This window comes from Poecilia latipinna, unplaced genomic scaffold (genome assembly GCF_001443285.1).
Source record: "Poecilia latipinna isolate Pla-1442-1.1 unplaced genomic scaffold, P_latipinna-1.0 Scaffold1269, whole genome shotgun sequence".
NCBI classification, from domain to species: domain Eukaryota; kingdom Metazoa; phylum Chordata; class Actinopteri; order Cyprinodontiformes; family Poeciliidae; genus Poecilia; species Poecilia latipinna.
Genome location: NW_015113885.1, coordinates 86,825 through 111,467, shown reverse-complemented (window position 1 = coordinate 111,467; position 24,643 = coordinate 86,825). Strand labels below are relative to the sequence as shown.

Genomic DNA, 24,643 nt, shown 5'->3' with positions numbered 1-24,643 from the left:
GGGATACCATAATAAAGATATTTTCTGCACCAACAGGAAATAAAGAAGGTGTTGTTGTGTGACCAACTGGCATTGAACTGTGCCCTTCTTGGGCTCTGAACTGACCTGCTGAACATAAAGTCTGCAAGGTAGGCGATCAAGCAAAACAACAAAATTGTAAATTAAAGTAAACCAAGAACTTCTTCTGTTACGTTAAACATGAAAACACTGCTTTGGTGATCATGAAGATAAGGTTTTGGCAGCAAATCAACCCACAAAAGTTAAATTTTCATGCATGAAAAGCGTGAAAAAACACCCTTGACACAACTAACATTAAAAAATAACTCAAAAATAGTCCAAATAATTTTAATGCACTTTCTTCTTTCTTTTCTTCTGACATGTTTATGTTTGAGGATTGGCAATGGGAAGCCCAAGTTTGACCTGTTTTGCTCATAAGTTTGTCTCGGTATTCAAGATGCTACATAATCTGACTTATTGTGAGGGAACGCAAAACGTATTGTATTGGAATTCAAAAGCTTTGTGAGGTAACCCAAAAAGTAAATAAATAAATAAATCCCCTGAAGGCACTGTTTTAGTAAACTTTACTTACTCAAAAAGAATAGCAATTTATTTATTAATTTTTCTTATTCAAAAAAATCTTAAGACTTCTTGTGCAAAGAAACCCCAAAAAATATAAATACAAATTCAGCATTTTACAGATAAGCTGACAGAGAAAATATTCACTGTATTTGTTGAAAAAACACAATTGTAATGTTCAGTGTAGTTTTTGGTTAAAACATTAAATCTATCTCCTACCATTAAATATAACTTTACCAACAACTGCATTAGTGCCAAAAAGAAATATGGGTCAAAAGTTGTTTTAGTTAAGTAAAAAAACAAAAAAAAGAAACAAAATTCCACATATATATTCATTTGAATTGTCCTTTTTTAAAATGTGTGCTCTTTGAGTGCCTGTGTTAAAAAAATATTGATGATCTTTCTCCAGCTAGGTTCTTGTGGGAGAGCAAACTACTTTATATAATCAGCTGAATGTAGTCATGTAACAACCTCTAAATTGCCATTCTGCTTTATGGTCTTCTTCTATAAAATGCTATCCTCTAATTTGGCTGTGATGAGCTACAAAGCGTGTCCACAAATGCGCCAGATTACCCAATATTCGGTTTTTGGCCCACTTTGCTGATTAGTTAGCCTCTTTCACATAAATACTTACTCACACAGACAGACTCCCAAATGAGAATTGCACCCATGGGACACAATGACTCCATCATACTTTAGCTAGACATAGACTGGGAATTAGTTGACTGGATAATCAATTTGACAGAGTGCCTCAGCAATAAGTGACTGACTTGCACAGAAACAGCATGTTGGGTAACCCATATAAGTCTTAACATTTGTCAAACACATCACATGTAATCTGTAAGGAAAGAGAAGTGAACACTCAGCCCAACCCCCGTAGCAACCCCATTAAGAGAAGAAATTGATCATAATTTATTTCATGTCTTGCATGGCTACTTTTCTAACCATACACTGTTCAATAGTGAAAGTGTTTTTTGGGTAAAAAAAAAATAAATAAAAAATTAACCCTTTCAGTGGGCCGTATATTGGTGTCTCATATTGCCAAACACTTTGTAAAAAGAAAATATAAAGGGCATTGTGTCAGCATTTTAACTGCAATGCAGATAAGCACTAAACACCGCTAAAACCAAATGACTTCTGAATAATTATCATCTATAACCTTTTCTCTCAAGGGGGCGATCTAGTGAGCCCAGATGGCCACCAAAATACGATACAAGTGCCAAATTGACAACATCACTCACACAGGGATTATATATCACCTAAACATCAACTGTAATCTTGCTGAATAGGAAGAAGGTGTCTTAGATGACATGCCACGAAGGAAAAGCTGATTGCTGTAATGAGTATTTCTCTAGAGCTATCTGACTTATTTCTTTGTAACTTTGTCTCATAACACTGAAAATGCAGGTTCAAAATTTAAGTATGGTTTCAGGTTTTAGTGGAAATGAAATTAGACAAATGGATTTGACTGTGAATAGTGTGTATGGTGAATATGGTATCATCTGTATCTTTAAAGGCATTAATATTGTTCCGGTGCCAGTCTTTCTAGATTTAAAGAAAGCCTTTGATACAATTGTCTGCAAAGTCTTTGTCACATGTCAATGATCTTTGCCAAAAATGTTAGATTGGCTGTCGCCCTGTAATGAAGCCACAAACATAGGAACAACACATGGGATATGAGAATAAAAATGATCACAAGGGAAGTTATAATAAATTAGACATTTTTACCCCAAAACCTCTCCATGATGCTCATATGAGGATGCTGTGGCAAAAGGTAATGTTCTGATTTGTATTTTTATTTTTCAGCCCCTCTGCAGGGCATGGAACAGCTTCTAAGTATTTAATTATTTATTCAGTCATTGAGCTTATACGGTTAAAACTGCTAAACATGTCTTATAAATCATGTCTTAGGTTGCTAACAAGCGTATTGTTTAGATCCCCTCCTGACTTCAACATCTTGATTCTTTTTACTTGGCAGATTTTCTGTGAAACCTCTCACCCTTCACGTTATTCATTTTCCATTAAATCTGCAAAGTTTGGGCGCATGTAATTAAGAAGTCAGGCAATGCAAATGAAACGTTTCAGTAAGTTCTTTATGACAGTGATTTATACAGCATACATCATCTTCACTTCTTCTGACTCGCTAATTAATCAACTTTATTTATTCAGGAAAAAGCTAACTTTGTAATTAGCAATGGGCTTGATGTGGTGGAGCAAACTCAGCAAGAATTAAGAACTTTGAATTTGATCTGGAAGTCTAAATAAGTCATTAGCATTATGAGTTTGCAAATGTTACATGAAATCAAGGCTGCTAATGCCTTACATGTGCATGATTATGTTAGTAAATTAGTGCACATAGAAATAAAATCTCTGGGAATGCATAATGTGGTGTTTCAGCAAGATCACATTCCATCTAAAAGTTAGCTTGTGTTGACAGTCATTTACTGTGTTAGGAGTGCATAAAGCTAACAGTAAAATACACTAATTTAAACCCCGTTCCCACCAAACAAAAATGTCTTTTGATGAGGCTCAAAACACAGACTGAGTCTTGTTTTTCATGCCAGAATTGAGCTCTGCAGCAGGCAGTGAGTGAGCACATTAATCTAATGCATCAGCAGGCCCACATTTGTTTTAATGCAAAATGAAGAAAAAGAAACGCACTGCATCTCAAGGGAGAAGAAGCTTAAAATTTCAATTTAATGATAATAAATGATAATGTTAATGAGTTGTCCAAACATAACAAATGGAATGAATTACCACCTTAGAACGAGTTTGGTTTCATTAAAATACAATAAAAGGGAAAGATTAGTTTTATGTGGGAAATAACGCTTCCCCTCTGCGTTATTGATGAAAGTAAGGAGGAAACATACAGGTTGGCTTGTGTCTGTGGTCAGTATTGATAAAATATTCCTGCTAGATATTGTAGCCATTATTCTTGTTTGTTCATTTGATGCCAAAGTAGATAATGACTGCTTGTGTACACAAGTTAAGTATTTGTGTTCCACACAGAATCATCAAAACTGTAAATTAGTCTCTGCTTAAGCTTAAAAAGAGAAAAAATGTTGGCCTTTCTATCATATTCTTCTGTTGTTCCAGATGATGTTGTTCCCTAAAGAATGTTCTTTCATTTTTAAAAATATGCTACGGTATTGCCTGTGTTCAGAGTTGTCAGGAACTGTGGGATTATCTGCTGAGGCTACTCCCTCTCTGAGACGACCTTGTCTTTGTATCAGTAGTGTTAGCCCTCGGCCTCGGGCAGTCAAACACATACTCAATCACCCCTGTAACCCTCACAGTCAACGGCAAACTGCCATGGCCCACTACTACTATCTCAATTTGTATTTCTTCTCGGCCTGTGATGACTTGACAGAGAAAAATAAGAGGATTTGTCTTTATCTTCAACTCTCCCTTGAGGAAATAAGTCTTCTTTTCAAAAATCAGAGACGTCAAACACCTAAAAATTATATTTTATACTGCAAAAGTTACTATACCCTTCAAAATTATTGGTAAGCATGGTAGAGATGTGAAAAACAATATAATAATAATAATTATATATATATATATATATATATGTACTTTCTGTTTTCCTCTTATGTTTTTTTATGTTTCCTAGCATAGTATTATCCACTCAGTGAATCATAAGCTGCAGATTAGACATCATCTTCAGTTTGATTACCAAACCTATTTACTCTGTGTACAGTTCAGGGAACTTTCTCACAAAGCTGACTAAAAGAATCAAAGAAAATAGCAAAACAAAGTTGTTTGGGCATATCTGGCAATTTACTTTGTTCACCTCAGTGCTGCCCTTGACACAAGGGCGCCCTGGGCAAAAAGCCCCACTTTTCATATCAGAAGCCTCTAATGAGTACATACATTCAGACGGAACAGATACTCCTGTTAAGAAATAATTGTATTTAATAAAATCGCTCATATTACTCTTATTAGCACGACTGACAATGCCCAGAAGATAGATCCATGAAATTAGTATGTTTAAAAACTTTTATGTACATAATAATTGATACTTATAAAGGGTGGATTCTCAGAAATTTGTTGTGTTCATCCGCAATCAATTTTCAAAAGTCTTGTTAAACTTTAGTCAATTTGATGCATTACTGGACATCACATTTCTAATTTAAGTGGAGTTCTTTTAAGGGTGGCCTTTTAGGACAAAATAATCTTAAAAGAAACAAGAGACATAGTCACTCCTCCTCGGTTTATTATTTTTTTTTAAACTAGTTTAGTTGTTCAGTATAATTGTCTTTGAATAATTTTACAAATGTAAAGTTTTCAGGTTGGTTCAAGCAGTGTTTATTAGTTAAATGTCTACTTTTAATGCATTGATTGTAACACACATATAGAGAGGGAAACTTGTGCCATGCAGCCTCAGTAGAAACTACAAGCCTCCAACGGTGATGCACATTAATAGCTGGGACGTGAGCCTGGCCAGAACGTCACACAAGGTGGTAAACACCAAATGGCTATAAATATAAGTGGAGAGCGCTGCCAGTTTTACTCTTGTGGCTGAAATGAGCTCACTGATTGGGGGCTTGAAAAGGAAAGGGGATATCGGTGGCCACTAAATCATTCTGTAATCAGCCGCTCTATGGAGGATCGTCCATGCATGTTCAACGCCCCATTCTGGAAGGCTTTCTGCAGCAGGACACTCCAGCTGACCCCATCTGTACACCATCTCGTACTGCATTATCCCCAACCCATAAGAGTTCCATGTGGCACAAAAGAGTTAATGATTCTCTTTGTTTTGTTACGGGGAACACAACCAAAGCAAATGACAACAACAAATCCATCAAACTTAGCAGCACTGAGCACATCAGCAGTTTTCGCCAGCCCACCCGAGGCCTGAAATGCACATATTGCGCACCGGCCCCCCAAGCAGCAGGCGGCCCTGGGAGTCGCCAGCCCCTCGGTGGCCAGAGAGGACTTGATAAATGAGTGGAGCTAACTTCTCTGTCACCAGTGAGGGAGGAGTACCCACCCCCACCCACCAGCGCCACCGCCACAGTAAGCTACATCCTCCTTTCAGCATTATTCTTTTTATGCCGGCTGTCGATACAGCGTCCTGTGATTGGCATCACGCTTTGCACAGGTTAATTGGAATCCTGAACTGGAAAACAGCAGGGGAAAAGTGCAAATACTGTCACCTAGAGATTCCCCTAACGGAGAGAATGAATATGTGTCAAATCCAATTTGTAGGAAACAAAAGAATCATATGTTATGGAACAGTTTTGGAAAATTATTTATAAGGGGTGAAGAGCAAGACCTCTTCAAAAGACCACTATGTATGCAAAAGATTCTGCACATTTTTGAAGCGAATGTTCGTTTGCATGTGTGTGTATGTATGTTCAGTGACCTATTGCATAAACACGACCAGAGCAGGATCTTTATTAGGCATCCCAACGGTGACAGAAACCTCCAATAGATTTAGATCATGGCAGATCAAAGGTGATTTATACAGTGTTTCGTAAAAGTATTGATACTAATTTATTTTTTTCGTGCTGTCACGTGAGAACAGACAAACTTGAATGTGTTTATTGAGATGTGTGAACAGCCAACAAAAAGTAGCGTTTACTTGTGAAATGGAAGGAAAATGATAAATGGTTTAACATATCATCTTTACAAAGGATGTCCACTTGAAATTGTTTCCTTTCCGCCCCACAAATGTGCTCCACGTTATCTTGGTCTATCAATGCAATTTCAATTCATTGAAGGCTTTGATTGAAAACTTACAAGACATTGTAACTTCAAGTACAAACACACAGAGTATTTACAGTTTAATGAAAAGGTGACCTCCATTATCAATCTTTTTCAAAAGTTGATTCTTTTGCTGAGGTCAACATGTTGGACAAATGTGAGACTATCACACCAGTAATGGACAGCCTTCCTCATCAGGCCGGCTGGCGGACAGTGTCAGATGGTTTTATTGATAAGTTAATGAGGCATAAAACATTTCCTAGAAAACTGACCCCACAACGCACTCCTCAAATCATTGATTCACACATTATTCAGACTGTAGTGTTTACATTGCAGATGTAGTTCAGATAATTAAACGCTGCATGTGTAAGTTAAATGTATCGTAGTCATTTGTTTTGCACCTACTCCCAATTAAAGTATGAACACTTACTGATATGTTGCCATAATTTTTCATTTGATATAGAAAAATTCTTGACGAGATGCATAATGCTTGTTTTGTTGCATCGTAATGATTTTTTTTTTGTCTCTTCGTTTTGAAACATGTGCAGAAGAACATCGAGAGTCACCAAGACAGCAGATCAAGAGCAAAATGAAGTATGCAAATGTAATCATATTTATCAGAGAATGCTTATGGCAGAAAGCTATTAATTTCTCTGCTGCGTCTTGACACTTTAACATATGCATCACCTGCTTCTTGTAAATGATTATTTTTGTGTTTTCCATCTCCGTTTGACAGAGCATTATTTTCTTTCCCATTGCGCCTTGTTATTTTTCTAAACTTTCTCTGTCTGAAGAGTGTAATGGCCTTTGATTGAAAATTCATTCAGAAAAGAACTAAGTGAAATACATGTTGTGTATTTAATGGGAAAAATAATTGCACGTCAAGTGAAACAAACCATGACGCATAGTAACCAGGAAGACTGACTGAAAACACAAGTCAGCAAAGAGGTCAGGCTGTTCACTCTCTCATCTGTTGCAAACATCCGCTGCACCAATCCATTTACTCATGCAGACATTCTCCCACCTGACTCATGTATTGATCATTCAGTGTAGTCGGAGAAATAAATGGGACTCGCTAATGTAAACTGATAATATTTATTTTAGCAATTTTTTTTCAGAAAAATCATTTTATGCATAAAATGACATCATTCTATGTGAAACATACCTTTTTCTTGCTTTTTGAGGTTTTAGCAGCTTAAACCGTTTCGAGGTATTAAGATTACAGTTCTTAGGTGCTAGACTGTCCAACGTATTAAAATATTTTTGGAATCCGCTTGAAAGCATTAATAAGTAAAAACAAAAATTTTGAATGACATTTTAATATATACTAATCTGCTACTTTGTTAAATTCACATCCCTCCATCTTAACTGGAATAATAAAAACGCTTATCGCAGAGATGATATTTCATAGTAATGTCGTGGATGACGGCATCAGTTGTTGCCAAGTATTGTTATTCTACTTCATCCAAAACCTGAGACAATAATTGCCCAAACACGCAATGCCTCAACCTAAAGAAAACAATGCTGAAAAAAAGTCTATAAAGATATCAAATCAGAAGTAACGTGGCAGAGCTTCTCCATCATGAGTGGTGCTGTTCAGAAGTCCCTTGACTATTGAATAAAGTTAAATAGTTTCCCTACCAACAATAAGGGGCACACAGCTTAAAAATTTAAGCAAAATGTGGTTCTACATAAAGTATGGGCTCAGATGAGCTGAATTCAAATTCTTTCAGATTCTAGAAATTTAGGAAACCATGCGTCATTTCCCACTTCCTAATTATCGACTTTGCTGTAGTGATTACATCTTAGAAAATCCCAATAACATTCATGAAAGTTTCTGGTTGTGGTGTGAGAGAATGGGGAAAAGGTTCAAGAGGTTTTGCACGGAACTGTGTTTGTCGCGTTAAGTTCCTTGCCTATTTCATCTGACCTGTGGTTGTTGCACTGACTGTATGCTGATGATCACTGAATCTGCCAACATGCCTCTAACCTTTTGAGCATCACTTATAATTAGCAGGGATAAGACATGCAAAAATACCAGATGGTAACATTATTTGATAGTCTCCCAAAATTACCACCATGCTCCTTTTAATTCTGGTTTGATAGTTTTAATTAAAGTGCCTTGTCAAAACGACAATTTACGCTAAATTGATGCCATGCAAGATGCTATTAATACAATGTTGGTGACATTCCTATTAATTACCTTGACTACTTGATACTACACACATCTTCATTATTGACATAAAGATTAAAATTGCCTTAACAGTGAGATGAATGGATATCTCTTAGTGATGCATTTGTCTTTTATCCAGCTTAATATGAGTATGAGCTCATTTTGATGCAGCTTTAAATCATAAATGATCTACTTTACCTGTCTCAGACTAAATGTTAGACAGAATACAAGGTTTTGAGTAAATTATATGAATCAGGTTTTGAAATATGCACGTTATATTGATGTAGCAGTTATTTATTTTAGATGAAAGTTTATACCCACCTCACACAACTTAGATGTACTTGTGCTGCAGAATGTGCCCATGTCCTACTCAAATAGCACAACAATGACCAAATAACAGTGCTACTTTATCACCTGCTATGTTATGCCGATGTATTCCTCATATCAAATGCTTGGAATCTGACAGGGGAAAGGAACAGACCTTATTGTTTGATTAATCTTTTCAGTTTGATCACTTGAGAATAAGCGTATTCCAGTTTTAGCTTTATTCCAAGATGGTCACGGGATGTTTAAATCTGGCTGGGGGGAAAAAAAGAAGGATGTGACCCATCATCATCTTTGAGTCCTGCAACATTTAGATGCATTTGTGGTACAACACACCTGAATCAAATTTCCTACTCAGCATGTCTTCAACGAATACAGAGTCAAGCTAGCACCCTAAATATTTGAATCAGGTGTGATGGCGCCGATATATATCTAAAGGCTGCTGGAAATCAGCCACAATGACAAAAGTGTGAGACATTTCACCATAAAAAATATAAAGGGAAGAAAAATCATTTTACACTGAAGCACAATATCCTGTAAGGATTCTATTACATAATGCACAGAAACTCTGTTTACCATCATTACCTTAAAACACCCTAACAGTAGAATGAGTTACCAAGAAAACCAAGCATGTTATCCCTGTATTGTGTTGGACAGACTTGGTAAGAGTAGGCACAGCTGAACACCTGCACCAAAACCCCTACTGATCAAAATTATATTTGAAAAGATGTTGCTTGGCCTGCGGTTTGTTACATGAGGCCGTGGCTGCAGTAAGTGAACAGTTCAGTCAGGTCTGGCTGGTTCATCTGTTTTTTCCAGTGACAGGGCAGTCATCTTCATTCTCTGTGTCCTTACTTTGGAGCAGGAGGCAATATATAAAGGTCCTGTGCTCACACAAGGTGTCTCCCACACCTCTCCAGTTGTCCTCCTGGACTGAATAATGTCTGGAGCTCAGCTCTTGCCTTGATATGATGAGTTATGTCCTGATTTTAGAAATGTAGACTGTTTTTCTGTACTGTAGACATTTTATGGAGTGGTTGGCTAAGATTGCGTGGCACAGCAATAGCACTTTAACTGACAGATAAGAGTGTTTCCATCATTAGCTTTAGTTTTGCTTTTGTTAATCATAGTTTTTGACATTGACAAAAAAGGTTTTCACTGTAAAAATGGATATGAGGTGAAAAATAAGCTGTATACCTTTAGGCACCATGGGTGAAATGTTTCAAAAGCCATAAAATTTTTAGCGCTTCTCAAATGCTGAGATTTGGAGATTTGTTTTACTCACTGATGGAAAGTGGACTTGGGCCAATTTTGTATCATTTGTCACAGATCCAGTTATTTTTAGTTATCACTGTGATTGTTGATATGGGCAAGTTTAGGTAAGCAGCACTTTCCTTTTAGCCTTTTCCTAATTTATAAATGGCATGTTTACCTCTCTTCCCCATTTTGAAGAGAGCTAAGGAGAATCAGGTCTCTGTCTCATGTCATGGTTATCCTGTGGACAAGAGAAGTCATGCAATAATACCTAAAAAATTCTTTAAAAAACGTTTTCTTTCTTAAGGGTTATTAAAAAAAAACCTTAAAAAATCTCTTTTATCCAAGAGATTTGGATAAAAGCAATTTTCTCAACATTGGATGGCTTGAATAGATGTACTGATAACTATTGAATTTTTCTAAAGTGTGTGGTGATGCTGGTGGAAAAAAAAAAAGTCTGAATTTGTTTTCAGACATCTAAAACATCGCAACAATCCCAATGAATTCATTTTATGTGTCATATATGTCAGGATTTTTAATATTCCCCATGCAGACTGAAGCTGGTTTGGTCATCCTTGTTAATTCTTTTCCTTTTTTATGACTGTTTGTCCACAGGGCTATCCATTGTTTTATGGTGCCCACCACAGTGAGCCCAAAGTCAAACTCAATATGATGAGGTATTAGCCTCCACCGCCATTTCACTCAGACATGTCAAGGTCAGGTCACCGTGGGATTGTCTCCAACCCCCTCAGCAGTCGCAGCAGGCGCACATCTTTGCTTTGTAGGTTGATACACATTACTTGTGTTCACCTCATCACTGCTCAGATGGGCTGTGCACAAATAATACCACCTCTTTTGACCTCCTAAATGATTACAGTTGTAAGAAAACAGCAGTCAAGGCTTGATTTTCATTAAAATTACTACCGACTGCTGATTGGGTTAGCAATTTGTAACAGTTGTAGCAACATTTTTATTTTTTTTTTTTACTGTTTTACCATGGGATATACCCCAGGTACTGTGCCCCAGTAAAATGTCTAATACTTAAGCAGCAAAGTGACTAAAGATCTTTAAATGACTATAAGAAGTTATGACTGCTTGGGAAGAAAATATTAAGGAAGGACTAAAGAATAAGGAACAACGCTTCGCTGTTTACTTATTATGTTTAAAAATTCACTTTCAAAGTTCAAAATACACTGTTCATTGTGCATGTGCAATCTTTAACATCGTCACCAGTGTTGTTGCTGTTTATCTGTTCCTGAGCACATTCCAGATTGTTACATGTTTGCAGCAAAATGAATTGGCAAAAATAATTATAAATATAATGGTGGCAGCATCATGCTGTGGGGACGCTTTTCTTCTGCAGGGACAGGGAAGCTATTCAGACCTGACTGGGAAGTGGATGTAGCTAAAAACAGGGTAAATCTGATGAAAAATAACACTGTACGTCATACTATGAGTGAACATTAGTCTGGACTATTTTCATTCATTCGGTGTAGCAGCACCCCTGTTTCACATCGCTCAGCTTTTTTCTGCAGAGACATATTTTATAGTATCAGCTTTTTCCTGCAAGGCTCCAGCGATGATCCCACCCACCTGCTTGATGAACTTGTTACTTTAGAGCAATGAGACCTCCAGTTGTTTTGCCACTTTGTTTACAGTGAGGGAAAGAGGGGATCCATTTCTCCCAAGGTGAGCAACTCCCTCCAATACCCTGATGTTAAATAAACACACCAAGACCTCTGGCCACCTCACTTCAGCTACTGGAACACCACTGGTGTGTCTGGATGATGGAGGGCTTTTGTTATCTATCGCCCCTGCATTCTGCTGAGAGGCCAAGGAGACGGCCGGTCACACCAGTCTGGTACATATAGACTCGCCCACTCGCGTTCAGTTACATTTCTCACTGCTAAATAAAAATAGAGCAGAGATTTTCAGACACTTGTTTTGCAGAATAACATCTGATTGAAGAGGGAGAGAGAGCGGCTCAGTGTGTGTTTCATCACCTGTGAAGCCAATGAGGGAGAGCGTCTCCGCGTCAACAACTGTAAAGCGTATCCCAGCTTCTGCCGTCTCCGCTGCCACGCTACACTAACCAAGAATGTGTATTTCTGCAGATGATTAAATCAATACCATTTTGACAAGACTTGTTGGAACATGCCTCTTTATTTTACACAATTCCTTCCCTTTCGTCAGGGAGCATTTATCAACCTGCCGGGGCGCTGTCACCTAATGGAGATTGTTCTTTAGTCCACACTTGATAGAAGGGAACGATTATGATGCATGTCGATAGTTTACACAGATATTGACATGGGGAACAAAGAGCGGACCCTTGTGGCTGATGGCGTTTTATACTCGCTTTCTCACGAGGCACCCTCCTCATGTTTCAAATGTGTCCTCCCTCGCCATGCTTCCCCTGATCACTTTCTTTGTTAAAGTGATTGGTTAAGGTTTAGAGCGCCCCTATACCTTTAGTTGGACGAAGTGCCTTTCTGTTTACTTGTCATCACAAGCAAGTGGATGTTTTCTCCATCAAACAGAAAAGAGACTTAAGTCTGTAGGACAAAAAGGATCTTCATCGGGAGTTTCTGTCATCAAAGTAATTCCAGCACTAAAATTGGTTTAGTGTTAGAGCTTGTTTAGGACTTGATTTTTCAATTAGTCGTAAATGTAGATGTCTCTCCATATTTGCAATAAGATTCAGGGTGTCTTCACATATCATAGACTGGTAGATTTGGTTGGATTGGGAACAAAAATTGCGAAATTTGTGCAGTTTGCTTTTACACTTCACTGTGGCAAAAGATCCAAACCCTTTGAAAAAAACTGTCCACCCCTTTGCCTGTGGTGGTGCTAAATCAAGAATCATTGGAGAAAGCGACACAAAAATATACGAATAAGTCACTGAGGACAATCTTCTTCTTCACAAAATGTAAACACAAAGTCGCGTCAGTTTTTGGTAGTTGTAGGATTTTTCGATTGTCTTTTCCAAAACACCACGAGCCATCTCTCTTGCTAGTGGTAGAGTCGCACATTTACTTTGGTATTGATCCAGAATGCACTGCGCTATAATCTGTTTCTTGCTTTTGGAGTGTTCTTCGTTCCTCTTGGAGTTCACATATGCATTCAAACTGTGACAGAATTCACTTCTGGTGCGGTTCACAAACCTACAGACCTCGGTTTGTAGGTGGACCAGAGTTTGTTTTTTTGGTCTGTATCAAAGTTTGATTGTGCATTCACACCTGAATGCGTAATCTGGACTTTCTAGGCAAACAAACTTGAGTTTAATTAAAACGGACTAAGCAGGTCTGTTGTGAGATTCACCCTTAAAGCACTCATGCCACGACCTGTGTCTTTCTGCATGTAGTTTGCATGTTCTCCATGTGCATCTGGGTACTTTGCTTTTCTTCCACAATCCAAAAACATGACTGTTAGGTTAATTGGTCTCTTTAAATTACCCTTATGTGAGAGTGTTTGTCCTGTGTGCCTGTTTTGGCTTATGATGGACTGTTGACCTGTCCAGGGTCTACCACTTGTACAATAATCACTGGAGACAGGCACTAGCTCCCCTGTGGCCCTGCATGAACAAGGTGGGAAGGGATAAATAATATGATCTGTGTAGTTAAACTGCAATTTAATGATGTGGCATCAACTTGGCATTGAAATGTTATCAACTTAAGAATTGCTTCTGAACTAAATAGCTGGTTCTAGCAACAGGCCTGATGAAGCACAGAGACGACTTTGGTAGAACAATCCCTACTTGAGTAGGCTTTGGTTTGGCACTCAAGGAGTTAAGTATAAAACCAGCCCAGGGTGTGACAACAGGCTCTGAATATAATAAGCTTGAAGGAGACACGAATGAGAAAAGGTGGCTTGCATATAAAAGAAAAAAAGAAAAAAAGAGGGAGGAGTGCAGGGAAACAAACGACGGAGCCCCACCTATAAACTCCTCATCTGCATTGGCTGATTGGAATGGCTTTGACTACTCACTCAGCTGTGACTTAACAACCAATCCTGTTTGTAGGTTATTATTTATTCTCCGGAAAGTTTTGTCAAAACTTGAGGCTCCGATTTTCTTTCCAATCCTGATTTCCCTCTTGTGGCTTCCTCTCGCACATGCTCCCCCACATAATTTATGACTGCCTCTGGTCCTGATGACAGATTATTAAAAGTAGAATTAGTTTTTTGCACAGGATTTCTCCACTGGGAATTGGGGAAGGCAGAGCTCTCTGCGGAAGGTCTCTTACGGGGTCTCCATTACTAATAGAAGTTTTTTTCCCCCCTCTGATGGGTGGAGGGGGAGGCGGGTGGGTGGGAGACTAATGATTTGAATTTACTGTGGCAGCTGTCACGTGGTCAGGAAGGCATCAGTCGAACAGACAAGAGGTTAACTTCCTCCCTGTGGAGAGGTTTATTGGATTGTTTAGCAGCAGAAGGATAATGTTTTTGTCATAGATTGCTGTGGCAAAACAGGGGGAAAGGGGAAGGAGGAAGATAAAAGGAGAGAAACGGTCGAGGAATTGATAGAGAAGCAGAAAGATAGCAAAATCTCAAGATCAGAGCACGGTGAGCTGGAAAAAAGACGCTAGATATTCCTAATGTAGGTGGAGAAATGCCATAAGATGCAATGACAGTGCTCCGCTCCTTTTCAGTTCTCACGCATGCATGGGGAAATCAGTCCTCCATTCACAGGCATGCGGAAAACATAAACACACACAGAAAGAGACAAAAAGAGAGATGTTAGTTCCTTTCACCTGATGGCCGTTTGGAGCTTGTACTCCCAGCATGCCTCGGCAGTATGGGTACCAGAGGGGAGTCACAGCGCAGCTGAGAGCCTCGGCTTAATCTTATGCATCATTAAGCACTCAGCGGCAAGCCAGCGCTGTTCATATACATCATCCACGCTTAATAAACATAATGATGACATAAGATGTAATTCTAGATGAATTTTCATTTTATAGGGAAATGGAGAATTCCTGTTGAAAGGAAAGGGGGAGAAAAACTTAAATTATCTGGGAAGTACAAAATAAATTATGTTTTTTTCCTCCCCACTTAGATAAATGTAGGTGTTTGGTGCATCTGAATAGGGGATAGTAGGTAAGGCTGTGTGGGTATGTGGTGTTAATGGTGGTGATGGTTGGATGAAAGGTGGGTTTGGAGGAGAAAAAGAATGGGGGTGGCTTTTGTGAAACGTTTGCAATTTTTAATTCCTAATCGCAGCACATGATGGACAGGCTAAGACACCCCAGAGTGGAGCTCATCCATCATGAGAGAAGGAAACTGGGGAGAGAGAGAGAGCGAGAGAGAGAAGGGGAGATGTAAAATTTCAAATGGAGTTACCTTACGAGGGTTTCGAGGGGGTGGTGGAGAGCAAGGAAATAGATTCCAGATAAAAAGGGAAGGATGTGGGAGTGAAAGGGCAGTGGGTACCGTGGCGGGGCCTGAGATTGGCTCATGTCTCCCTGCTGGGGACTCCGGGGTGGCTTGGCCTGGAAATGGCTTCCGCTTTCAGAGACTGTACCAGACATTAAATTCTCCAGGGAGGTCGACTCATTGCACTTCTGTTCAGCAGATAACAGACATGCTGTAAAATAGCGGTAACCTGGCACTGGTAAAGTGAATACAAGTGGGATACAGTCCTGTGCAAAAGCATCGTCCCTCATTTCTTTGTGTGTTGATTCCAAGGAGTCGGACCGTATTGTAATCTCTGAAAGTAATTTGTTTTTGGGTTGTTGTTTGTTTTTTTTTTGCAATGTTTCTTCAGAGTTTCTGAATGCTCTTTCTTTGGATTTCAGCCACTTTTACTCATTCAAGAAGTGAAACTCGCATGCTATATTATTGTGCTCTTTTTATTGGAAAAAAAAATCTGTTTAGTCAGCTAAAATGTCTCAGTGATATTAAGATCTCAGTTTTTATAGACTCTGAGATTCATTAGATAAAATTCATTAGACTTATTAGTTTTGTACAGTGCTGTCCAACCAACAAGTTGTCCAGCACAGAGGATAAAAACACAAACCAGAGTTTTTGCACTTTTTATTTCTCTACTCCTTCCCAGTTTTTTAATGATGTATGCAAAACAAAAATAAATTCACAGCTTGGAATCTTTGTGTAAAGCACAGCCCACACATCTTCGATCTATTGTTGTCTCAACACCAGCAGAGGTTTTCACAAACTTTCCTTACGTACTAATAACTCGGGAAGTACTTGGATGGCAACTCAAACATGATTGTGTCTAATCACGTCTGAGAATTAATTAGTCTCCTGGTTGCCTGCCATTTTTGAGCTGTAATATAAGAATTAGACCTCAGCAAGTTTGCAGCCAATGGACCATGCAAGCCAGTATGCCAGTGGGTGAGCCAAGTCACTCAGTGCAGGGATCATTACTATCCCTTCCTGTGCTTCAAATGATTACACTCCTTTCCCTTATCTTTTTTGCATGTTTGCATGTATGTGAAAAATACAAATCATGTCATTTAGTATCTAAAAGTTACAAGTAACTGCTCTGATGTCACTCTTTTCATTAGTTAACTCAAACATATCTAATCTCAAAGAAGCAAACGGTAAAAGCCAGGTAGCAGTGTTAAGTTCAGAAAAAATGGGCTTTTAACTAAAATCCAAGGTGATGAATGAATTGACCACAATGTAGAATAATGGAGCCGTGGAACTAATTAGGCCGAGCTGCGCTGTGCTTAAATGTAAATGGATTGAGCTGCATGAAACGTAGGAACAGCTGAGAGAATGATGAGGTCCCCACCCTGGGCGGTCAGTCAATAACCAGCCGAGCACAATGTATGAGCCTCAGAGTATTTTATTCATTCATTTATTTATTTTTTCAGAATTCAGGAGTTGTTACATGTTGATCGTACATTTGAGATAAGCTTAAATGGTGTTTGATGTAGAAATTACGCTTATTGGAAAGTAAAACACTTTGCATAGGTCTAATTATTCTCATCCCTGATTTTCAGGTTCCTCCAAAACTCTACAGGTTGGTACATAAGGTCCACTTATGCCCCCTCTGTCGGCCAGAACTCGGATCTCGGTCATAACCATTAGAATGGTGACAAATATATTTAACATGCTCAGCCAGAATGCAAGCTCTGATCTCCTGCTGTTTCCATTGAGCTGCATTCATACATTCAATCATTATGGTCATGCTTCGGCCTTGTGGCCAGACACATGATTCCACTCAACTTTGTCTGTTTTAGTTTATCTATTTAGGACAAAAAATACACAAGAGGCAGAAAGCCAGATGAGCTCATGCAACATTTCCACCCAAAAAATAACCAGCTATGAAAAGCTGGTAAGCAAACAACCACATTTTATTAAGTGAATAACTATGGAGAGGAACTATTGGAAATAATAATAATGCTAAGTCCAGCACTGCCGGCCATTACCATTTTAGAGTGGCTCAAATGGGTCTTGTCGAATCTCAAGTGGCTTGTTTTGAGTTTTAAAATCATATGTCTGCTTTAAAACACAAATGGATAGATCAATTTATTTAATCTTTATGCTCTGAACATTTGTAGATTTTCTGACTCTGAAATATACAGCGAGAACATAACCTCAAAATGAATGAAATTGCACTTTCTGCAACTCAAACAAAATCCCTTAACCGAGATATGTATAAGGGGAATCTGAAAGCTTTAAGGCTCATGAGGTTGTATGTAGACTTTGCCTGCTGTGCCTCTTTGTGCCTTTTATAGCATATATTTGCTCAAAAACTTGATCTTGCATTGCAGGGTTAAAAGAGCTCTACTTATTTCCTGCAACGCAGCTTATACCTCGGCTCTGTAGGCGCTACACATCCCCAGAACTGATGCATGCGAAAATGCTAATAACCCCATAAACCAGTAAAAGTTGACATTGACTCCTATGACACATTTTTTTCTGCTGAGGTAAGAGACAATTTAGAGTGTTAGTGAGTTAGAAGGCACCATTTACATCCCTAATTAGTTGTAATTTTCTCGACCTACATTAAAGAGATTCAAAGAGGGAGGTGAGATAAGGGGGACATAAGGGAAATAAAAAAATAAAAAAAAAACGTAGGAAGAAAGAGATGGATGGAGCATGTCTGCTTTCATCAGAATTAGCCAAGACTGCAGTCCTGCTAGGTTACTACTGCTGATGGGAACACACTATCCCCAGTCACCACCACAAGCAGTGGGATGGATGTAAACACTGATTAGGAGGAGGAAATGAGGCCCTCACTTTGTCCTCTGTGTCATGCAGCACTGCAGTGGCTGTCTCTTGTTTGTCTAGTTCTTTCCACCTGAGCACGTTTCAGAGAACACCGTTAGGTACGCTTTATAGCCATTATTTAGATAGAAGCACAATGGGATGCTCTTTTTGCTCTTTGACTGACATGCCCAGCCATTTGCACAGCGACTCAACCCCATGCATCGAGCACCGCTGTGGAAAATTAGGATGTGCGAGTTTGTTTTAAGCAGAGTTTGGACAGTGTTAAAACTTGTTTAGGTTATATATAAGTTTTTTTTTATTATTATTATTACGTAACTCCCCAGATGTCTAGAATTCTTAGTCATTTGTGTTCCTTCTTTTTATAAATAAAAAGGGTCATTATGTAGTTATATGTCTATAGTGATAAATTTCATTTTTTTATATTACACTAGGATGGATGGATGGAAGCTTACTAACCGAGTATGCAGCTTTATGAGTATAAAACTTTGTACCATTGGTGCCATTGTTATCTTCCTTTATGCAGATATTGGTTTAATGCAGAAAAACAACTGGTTTAAACTAGCCACTCCTTTTCCCCTAATATTTGAAGTCGTTGCTCATTTCCATATAATTTCTGAGTGAGTGTGCTCCCAATAAAGACTGGGCATCCAAATATTCTTCATATTCCATACCGAGAAAATACTTAGAGAAAACTTTGCGGCTCTTCCACCCAGTTTATAAACCTTAGAAATTTGATGTTGACGACATACAATTTGTGCAGACTTGCTGTTGGTTTGAAAAAGTTTACTCTGTTGTTTCACCCTCTAATAGAAAACCCGGACAGAAATACATATTGTTGATTTTCTGTTTACTAGTTATACATGAACTATCTATCATACTATTTACCTGTAATGTTACAATACATGCAAATCATTAAACCGGGTAGCCCCTCCGCCCCCACCAACAATGAAATTATGACAAACCATTCAATTTAAACAACAAATCTGCTTCAACTACTCGGTGGCCCTTCATCAGAAAAGGAACAGCACAGAAAGAGAGCTGCACGGAAAACATTTTTCTTTCTTTGCCAGGGAAAAATGAACTGTCAACATTTAATGATAGATATTTGCATTGTGATACAAATCGTGTCCTTGGCCCTAAACATAAGATATAGATCCATTTATAATGAATTCAGATAAAGTGTCCTTTTTGCATTCTCGCTCTAATGGCTTTGCCGAGCTAGTCAGTGACCCTGATGCAATCGACAAAAACCTGCGCTGCTGGATGATCAAGACAGACATCTATCATTCCTCTCACACCTTCTTAGACGTCGCCGACACTTAGGAGCAGATGCATTTTTCCTTTTCCTCTCTCTCTCTTTCTTCCTTTCTTTCCTCTTTTATAGCTAAATGTATGTGTAACTTCTGCAAGCCGGCTGACTTTTTTTCATGGTGTTGTGAGAATGTGTTGAAGAAAGAGAGCAAAAACACATTAGATTTTTTTTTTTTCCATCATTAAGCTGTGTCTGGGAGATGATGTGCTAGCCGTATGTGGTCCAGGGGAAGTATTTATAGCCCTGCTGGAATCTTGCTGTGCTGCGTTGATAGCAGAGATAATGGGAGAGAATGGGACGCAGCGAACTGTTCTAATGACACCAACAAGACAAGAGAACAGCGAGGATAAATAAATGTTAGCCATTTTCTTTCGCATGTCATTTGCATTTTTTCTTGTTAAGGTCACTTATAGACTCAGATGTTAACAATGAGGAGAAGGGGGGAAAAAAAAGCAAAATATGAAATAACAAAAACAGAACTACTTAGTATGCAAATAATTGATTTTATTTCCTAATAGTGTGACATTCAGTTAAAGATAGTGCCGCTTTTTAATTTTTAGCTGCTTTAATTCCCTCCTAGCTGCTTGAGTGGGTTTCCTTGTGAAATAAAGGGGGAATACAAACAAGATTTCACTCCATTACACAGGAACAAACTGTACAAAAATTGCACTTACTTATGGAAATGACTGTTAAACATGCACAGCATTATGTGCTCTGCCTGGGCTGAAAGTGCAGGAAACGATAAACCACAAGTGTATGAGGGCAGACGGTGGAAACAGTTAAGAGGATCAATTACAGAAGAGTTGGAGGAGTCCTTCTCCCAACAATCGTCGGAAAGGACAACTGATTAAGAAATACATTGACCTTAAAATGGGCCTAATTTAATCATCCACTCTTTGGCATGACTTGAACGCACATATTTAATGACAAAATGACTTTCTGTCAGAAGAGCCCTTGAAAGTTGTGCACAACTGCTCAAAAATAAATATACTGCTCAAAAAAATAAAGGGAACATTTCACTTTAATTTTGTGTGTGGCTCCAAATCCAGGCCTCCATTGGTTAATACATTTGATTTCCATTGATGATTTTTGTGTGATTTTGTTGTCAGCACATTCAACTTTGTACAGAACAAAGTATTCAATAAGAATATTTCATTCATTCAGATCTAGGATGTGTTATTTGAGTGTTCCCTTTATTTTTTTGAGCAGTGTAGTTCTCTCTTAGCTTCCTCCTCACTGTGTGCTGTACCAAGATAAACTTGATAAACTAAACTTTGATAAACTAAACTAAACATTAACTTTGAATTAATGCTCTGTCCATTCAGGACAGATTGACAGGTAAACTTGTCCATCTGTCCTTGAATGACTTTATTTCCTGTTTTTCCCATTTTGAAGAGTAGCCAAGAGAAATAGGTTGCGGTGTCATGTGATATCTACATTTTATTGAAATGAAAAGGCACAGAAAATAAATTTAAGATGGCCTAACACTATGATTAATTGTATTTAAAATGGTTTAATTAAATTTATTTCATAATTAATGGTAGGGGTGTTAGTAATTGTAGCCCTTGTGATTGTGTTAAAAGTTTATTTCTCAACATATTTTTCCCCCTCCTGAATTAATGCGGAGGTTAAAAATGTTATTATTGTCAATTAAACTTATAATTTTTAGACATGATTTAGGTCATTAGATCATTTTTTTTCAGATTTATTTGAACATACTTGTGGTAAACACTTAATTCACAAGCTCGGCTTGTGTGCAGAAAAATAAAGCAGACACTTCATTTCATACTTCCATCCCCCAGCAGCAGAGTGTTGTGCAGAATCTTTGTGAAACAGAGGGTCATTAGAGTTACCTCTGGGCCCCGTTTTGCTGCCTGAAGGTAATGAGAGACAAACAGTGTGGTCAGCACTCGGCATAAGTGCCTGATTTTATGGGCACTGTGTTGCGTCCCGGGTTAACACTGATGCCACCATTTGGAGCTCTGTGTTTTAGCACCAGCCTGCTAATTGAGATGACAAAGGCCATAACAATGACATTGTTGGGGCCAACAGCGCTCCTTAGATCTGCGTCTGGCTCCAGTCAAGGACGTCCAGCGAGGCTGTAAGTGCAACCTTGGAATTTAAGATGCCGTCTAAAGCTCCACGTGCGTCTCGCTATCAATTAGCGCAGCTCAGATGTGTCAGCGCACATTCTGAAACTCCTTTTAAGTGCCAGAACCGTAGACCTTGTCCTGTTTGTTTTTGCTTAAAAGTCACGTAAACCACATCTGTCACTGGTAACGACAACGCATAAATGGTCCCAGAAAATAGACTGGAATGAATGTTGTGTTGTTATTACAAAAAAAAAAAAATAAAAATACAATTGCATCACCTTATTTGTCAATTATGTTTTTCACTACACATTGTAGCATCCTCATAAACTTGCAACATAAAACAAAATCAATTGACACCCTATAAAACATATATAACGTGTTAACAAGAGATATAAAAAGGGCCAGCTGTTGAATTATCTTTCACTATCCTAAAACTGTGTTTATCAATTAAGGCTCAGCCTCACAATTTCACATTGAAAACAGGATGTCGGCTGCTACCAAACTAATAATAGTAATGCATATGGCAAGTGTTTTGATTAACATAATGGAAAAATAGCCCACATGATTTATCTTTTAAGTTGGACGGTTGAGAGCCAGATTGGAGCCTGAGGACTCAATCCACCTCAACATATGCTGCTATTGTAAGTCTCTGAACGTGGAGTATCTCGGGCCTTGTTCCCATGATATTTATTGAAAAACATTTGACTTTATGAGCTGCATGCGTAATGAATGCCTATTGATGCCGCAGCTCAGCAGATGAAGCTATAATTCTGCATATAAGGATCACAAACACACGTGAATCTGTAGTGTGTTGTTTCTAATCTGGATCTACTTTCATTTCTGGTTCTCATTTCTTCGGTTGCTATCACAGTAGCTGACAGACATATTTTAGTTTACATAGTTTTCTCCTTCTAGCCAGATATTTTCCTAAACTCTGTTGCTGCTTGCCATATTATTCTTTGTTTTTTCTTCTAACCATAATAATGCTTGAACATAAAGCTTTTCAGGATTGTTTTTAAATCTCTTGCGCTTAGTTCAAGGCTTTTGGTTCTTTAAAATAAACTACTCCCAGGCTTTTCTGGACATGTTTCCAAATAGCATTTTAAGATTGAAAACACATTTTAACCTTACATGAACTCTCCTCTAGATAAAGACCTGAACCATCCACATGTTGTATCTCCTTATGCCCCCTATCACATTTTACTTGGTTGTGGTAATACAATCTAGGCTGCACAATATGAAAAAAAATCTTCCAGTGGCGATGCTATTGGTAGATATTGTGGCGGTTATAATATCAGGTACGATATGTATCCATTTTCTGGCAGCAGCAGCAGTAGCTTGCCCAGCATTTGGTGGGTTGGCTGTTTGCCTCTGTCAGGAGCTGAGTATAAATTCAGGTCACTCTTTCAGGATTTTTTGCTTTGTAAAATCTTTTTAAAACCACATATTGTTTACAATTATTGACTACTATTGCATTAGTTCATCACATAAAATCCAAATCAAATAAATTGAAGTTCAAATGAAATTTAAACAATTCCATAACATGGAAAAGAAAAAACACTAAAAACAAATTTTACTATAACTTTCTTTATGTATATGTCTTTATACTGTGTATTGGCATTTTTTCCAGTTCGTCAAACAGACCGGGTTCTTTTATATATTCTTCCTCAGCTCGTAATTTGTCTTGAACTTTTTTTCTTAACGTGATCTGCCAAGAGACTGGAAATGTGGATTAACTAAAATAAAAATCAAAGTTCAACGTATAAATTCAGTTTTAGAGATTGATAACTGATCAAAAATCTTGATTGGTTTATACCTACTTTTGTATTATGAAAATACAATTTAAATGAGACATAAGATAAGGCTTACTGTTGAAATCATATCCATTGTCCTGTTGACTGGTCTCTTGGTCCACCCCACAGTTTTGTATTCAACTAAGAAAAGATAGTTCCGATGTATCACTTTGCTGTGTTCAATATAGGGGAGAAAATACTCCAGATATTTTACAAATCAAACCTTCAGTTGCTAGTTAACACTGGTGCATTGGTTTTACCCGAGCCGATCACCTATGAGAGAAAAGTTAAATGTATTCCACTGATTGCTTAGCTGTGAGGAAAAATCTATCTTGGAGCATCCTGCAACTGCAGGGCATTTATTGACATATCAGATGGGACATTGGAGGAGAAATTGGCCTCATTTGTTTCTCATGTCACCTTAACGGCAGATCTCTTTCAAGGGGCGAAGAATTGACAAGCCCCAGGTCTCAGTGAGCAAACAGCAAAACCTAGTTTATTGGTTTCCTCTTGCGAGCTGTCTGCCTAATGTGGCTGGCTAGATGAGCCTCTAAAGTTTAAAAGATTCCCCTGAAAATATTAATCAAGTCTTGTGACGGATTGTCTTTGCATGATAAATTATATGCAAAGGGACGGTTTTCCAACAGCCTAGGGATATAAATTGCAAACATACTTTAGAGTGAGCGTGGATGGATCTATTAGGCATTTGCATCTGCAGCTAAGGCATAGCAAGAAGACAGAAGACAAGCTAACGCTCCGTTCCGATAGGAGAGAATGAGAATCAAGTGTCACGCGTCTCTTTTCACTTGGTTATGCACCAACAATAATTGCTGCCAATACATTTACCAATCATTTCCCTCCTTATCAGTGTTAGCATCTTGTTTGGTAGCCTGATTGAAGTTTCTTCATGTCACTTGGAAGTGAACAGGTGTCAAGCTAGCACAGGCACCTCGCAGATGGCAGCATAATTAGCATTGATTCTGGCAGTCTTTCACAGACCAGAGTTTAGATGGGTGTGACGACCAACTAACCTTCCCACCTCTTGATGGGCTACCTCTGGGACAGATCGAAGCTCATTTTACATCCTGGAATGGTAGCACACCATAGGACTCCTTAGTAACACTCCTCATTTCATGCATATAGATTCTTACCAACAGAAACAGTCTGAAAGTGGATGCAATGAAAAGAATAAGAAATGATTGATTTATGTTGATAT

The 24,643-nt window shown here is 38.3% G+C and overlaps 1 long non-coding RNA gene across 3 annotated transcripts in view; it reads left to right on the top strand.

The window, feature by feature from the left end:
• The window catches only part of LOC106961138 (uncharacterized), a 61,928-nt gene that overhangs the window by 9,987 nt on the left and 27,298 nt on the right, over positions 1-24,643 (top strand). The window contains exons 4-5 of one of the 3 annotated variants that reach the window (XR_001427717.1): positions 11,695-11,897; positions 11,987-12,173. The exons of 1 other annotated variant lie outside the window; for it this stretch is intronic. This is a non-coding gene — a long non-coding RNA (uncharacterized LOC106961138). Of the gene's footprint in view, positions 1-6,833; positions 7,013-11,694; positions 11,898-11,986; positions 12,174-24,643 lie in introns of those variants that run through there. One more of the 3 variants, XR_001427719.1, reaches the window with a different exon arrangement.